Genomic DNA, 4420 nt, shown 5'->3' on the forward strand with positions numbered 1-4420 from the left:
CCAAAGAGGAGCTCCCCCGCAGCAGCCCAGAGGATAAGGTCAGCCCGCCGGAGCCACGCCCCCTTGGGCGGGCGGGGGCGGGGCATGCAAATATAAAATGGCGCTCCAGCCCGAGAACGACGAAGCTACAACAGATCCAGAATTCCTCTTCTACAATGTAGAGAATAAAAACTCTGCACGAGAGTGTGGTGTGGTGCCACCCACAGTACTGTCACCGAAGCAAAGGAAGTGAGACCTCGAGTGAGCAGTGACAGGGGTCACACTGAGTCCAATATGGATGCGAGGGGGACGGTGACAGGGATGGCAGGCTGTTGGGTATCGCTTCTCGGCCTTTTGGCTAAGATCAAGTGTAGTATCTGTTCTTATCAGTTTAATATCTGATACGTTCTCTACCCGAGAACATCATATTAAACGGATTTTTGGATTCCGGAGTCGGGGTGGGAGCTTGCTCCGCCCGCTCCGCCCGCTCCACGCATCGACCTGGTATTGCAGTATTTCCAGGACTGGTGCACCCCTCCCGGGGAGATAATTGAGGTTTAAAAAGTAAGAGCCGTGTGTCGTGTGTCGCTGTGCGCTCCTTTAGCGAAGCTTTTTCTGTCGGACTGGACCAGAGCTTTTTTCCCCTCTCGATAGTGTTTTTAAAATCTTTTGCGTCTGTTTTTCTTGTAGATTTGTTTGTATAGATAGGTTGTATGTGCAGAAAAAGGAGCAAGTTCAGTTGGGTAGAGGAAAGAACCGCTGTGACTGAGAGAGCGCTCTCACAGTTTCCCATTCTTCAGCGTTGGGAGGGCCTTCGTACTGGTTGGCGGAAGGACCCACGACCACAAGGTGACTGCCCTGTGTGCTTTGGCTGTTTTCGCATTCACCTTGCCGTCTCTCTCCTTCTGTTAGGTAACTGAACGTCCCTTTCTCCATTTTTCTCTCATTTTCCCCCAATTTTAAACCGTGTTCTTGCGCTAAGAATTTCTTCTCTTTTCTGCCTTCTCTCGAAGTGCAGCTTTGTGCTTTGGCTCAAACTTGGCGTCCTCTGGAGGACATAGTTTCTGCCCCACAGTCTTCTCAGGGGGTCTCTCTCCCACATTCCTCCGTCTGTGGAAACTAGGAAAGGAGCGGAGAGGGTATCCAAGCTTCGTCTTGAGGCTCCCAGACCGTTTCCACGTCACCCTCAAAGCAGGAAGAAAACAGTAGCTTGAGTCTTCTGTTCTTCCGTCTCTACTTCCCCCGACTTCTTTTGGTGCCTCCAGCATTACTTCTGTCCTAGTGTTTCCTGACGTCGATATCCACAGGCAGGGCTTCCCTGGTGGCGCAGTGGTTGAGAGTCCGCCTGCCGATGCGGGGGACACGGGTTCGTGCCCCGGTCCGGGAAGATCCCACATGCCGTGGAGCGGCTGGGCCCGTGAGCCATGGCCGCTGAGCCTGCGCATCCGGAGCTCCTGGGCCACCACAGTGAGAGGCCCGCGTACCGCGGGGAAAAAAAAAAAAAAAAAAAAAAAATCCACAGGCAGAAAAGGACCGAGCGCGAGGGCAGCTCCCGCTGAGAGCCACGAGGATCCACCCGGAATGGAGGTTTAAATGATGGGCTTTCCGGGCTTCTCTGGTGGCCCAGTGGTTAACAATCCGCCTGCCAGTGCAGGGGACACGGGTTCGAGCCCTGGTCCAGGAAGATCCCACAGGCCGCGGAGCAACTAAGCCCGTGTGCCACAACTACTGAGCCTGCGTGCTGCAGCTACTGCAGCCCGCACGCCTAGAGCCCGCAACAAGAGAAGCCACCGCAATGAGAAGCCCGCGCACCGCAACGAACAGTAACCCCCGCTCGCCGCAACGAGAGCAAGGCCCCGAGCAGCAACGACGATCCAACGCAGCCAAAAGTAAATAAATTTATATTTAAAAAAAAAAAAAAAGTGATGGGCTTTTCACTTAGGTGTGTGTGTTGGTTGTACTGTATACAGCTGACTGACAAGGAGAGGTCAGTGCCACTGAAGGAGTTTTATTACTTACAGTTCCCAAGAGAAGAGGGCACGCCACACCCTGCAGCGAGCCACATAGGGACTCGGCCTGGCCTGCTCGGTTGGGAGGCAGGAGAGGAGAGTATATGGCCTTTATCGTCCTGGGGAGGGGAGGGGAGGGTGGGGAGAATGGGCAGAGGCATCAAGGTAGGCCAGTTTGAGCAAGGTTCGGATTGGACCATTAGAATAGCATTCGGTGAGCTTTGGGCTACAGGGCTGTTCTCTAGTTGTGAGGTACCGGGCCCTGGGGTCAGAGAGGGCAGGGGAAATACTAGCTGGAGTGTGAGAGTAACTAGAGGAGGCAGTTGCAGATACGGGTGTTGGAAGATTGCTTTGCACGTGAACAGCAGGCTCCCAAAGCAAGTAGGTTGCACTTCTAGGAATTAGTTAGTCCTGCGAGGGGCAGTCTCTTCCAGGCCAGCAGGCCCTCAAGACGTCAAAGCATCGTAAATTATAGAAAAACTTAAAACATGATTAATCCAGTGGATGATCATTTTACTTGAACTTTCCAGTCTCGGGATTACCTAGGGGTAGAGGGTGGAAAGGCCAAGAGGGCGCTAGGAGAAGCATTCGACATACACCTCTCCTACCAAGGCATCCCCCCCCGCAGCACGAGATCAGATTCCAATGAACAGTATGCAATGGGGTTTATTCATTCAAGAAATATGGATTGAGGGACTTCCCTGGTGGCGCCGTGGTTAAGAATCCACCTGCCAATGCAGGGGACACGGGTTCGAGCCCTGGTCCGGGAAGATCCCACAGGCCGCGGAGCAACTAAGCCCGAGTGCCACAACTACTGAAGCCCGCGCGCCTACACAACAAGAGAAGCCACCGCAATGAGAAGTCCGCGCGCGGCAACGAAGAGTAGCCCCCGCTCGCCGCAACTAGAGAAAGCCCGCACGCAGCAACGAAGACCGAACACAGCCAACAATAAATAAATAAATAGATAGATAGATATTTAAAAAGAAAAAGAACAAGAACAAGAAGACCTAGAGGAAGATTTAGGAAATTATTTTATAAATCCTTTCGACTCAAAATCTGAATATTTTTTAAATTGATAAATATGATGATATAAAAAGAACTTTCCATGAAACCTTTAAGCAATGGAATCATCGCCTTAAGTAAAGCCAAAGCCAGATCTCCAACAGGAGAAAATGTTCACCGCTTCCATTACAGACAAAGCGCCAGTCCCCTGAATGTGTAAATTGCAGATCCACGCCCTTAGGATAAAGCCCAACCGAGAATCCAGGAGGAAAAGGGCCGAAGACCCCCAACAAGGCGTTAGTTCACGGAGAGAAAATAAAGGCGTCTCTGCAACAGGAGAGGACGCTCAACCTTATTTACCCAAGATTAGAAAACTGCAAATCCAAACTACGCCGAGGTACCATTTTCACCTGTGAGATCGACCCCTCCCCCCTTTCCCCACCCCGCACCAAAAAAGCATTCGCAGGTTTGATGCCACGTGGGGTTGTTGGCGAGGCCGGGGCAAGAGGCGGTGCCGGGGAACGCCTGCCGTGCTCTTCCCGTCACCGTCCGTGATCTCCCGAGCTTCAAGGCTCCGTTTCAGTGAAGATGGCTGGGACCGCGACGGCCCTGCACCACCGTGAGGGCACAAGGGCACGCGACCGGCCTCCGCAGAGCGCCGTGCACGGGGGCCGGGCGCGATTCGCAGGCCCTTCAGTCCGTGCACGTCGATTTGAGCAAACTCCGCGGGAGTGAATCACGCTGCGAAAACGGAGATGCTAAGTTACTGATTTGCGACGGGCACTGTTGCATTCCAACGACTGTCACCCAGGGCATCCCTTCTCAGGACGACCCGTTCCCCCAGGGGACCCGAACCGTCGGGCAGAAGCCGGGCGGGAGAACACCGACGCGAGCAGACCGGCCCCGAGCAAGGAGGGGCGAGGGGGTGTGGTGGTGGTGGTGTGGTGGTGGTGGTGGTGGTGGTGGCGGTGGCGGCTGAAGAGCCGCCTTTAATCATGGCGTGTGTCGGGCACTGGCTAAGCGTGGAGAAGGCACTCTTACTCATTGAACGGTTGTTGAATGTGCCGTGCGTGTGGGGGGGGAAGAGCGGTGGACAAAAGGCAAGTTCTTGATTGCTGGGGCTCGAACCGTGACAGCTGCTACCGTGTCAGCGCTCCCCTCGCATTCTCCGGCTGCCGCCCCTGTCTCTGGTCTGCGGCGGGACGTGCACCGGCCAGGAGGCCAGGAGGCGGGCTCCGGGTCTGGCCTGGGCTCCGGGTGCGAGGAGCCGGTCCGGAGGGTGGAGTCCGCCCGCGGCAGCCGCGCGTCCCCGGGCGACAGAAGGCGGAGCATGCAGATTAGAAACGGCTGTTCGGCGCGGGAAGGATGGGACAATCAAGTACACAGACTTTCTCCTCACAAAGGTAGAGAACAGAAAGTCTGCACAGGAG

The 4420-nt window shown here is 54.8% G+C and overlaps 1 non-coding gene across 1 annotated transcript; it reads left to right on the forward strand.

Annotated features, from left to right (window-relative positions):
- Positions 1-317: 317 nt before the first annotated feature.
- Positions 318-517, forward strand: LOC113616756 (U2 spliceosomal RNA). Its single transcript, XR_003431405.1, has one exon. It is a non-coding gene; the product is annotated as a U2 spliceosomal RNA (small nuclear RNA).
- Positions 518-4420: the final 3903 nt, after the last annotated feature.

Source organism: Aethalodelphis obliquidens, unplaced genomic scaffold (genome assembly GCF_003676395.1).
Source record: "Aethalodelphis obliquidens isolate GAN/ISIS:26980383/991018 unplaced genomic scaffold, ASM367639v1 scaffold459, whole genome shotgun sequence".
NCBI lineage: Eukaryota > Metazoa > Chordata > Mammalia > Artiodactyla > Delphinidae > Aethalodelphis > Aethalodelphis obliquidens.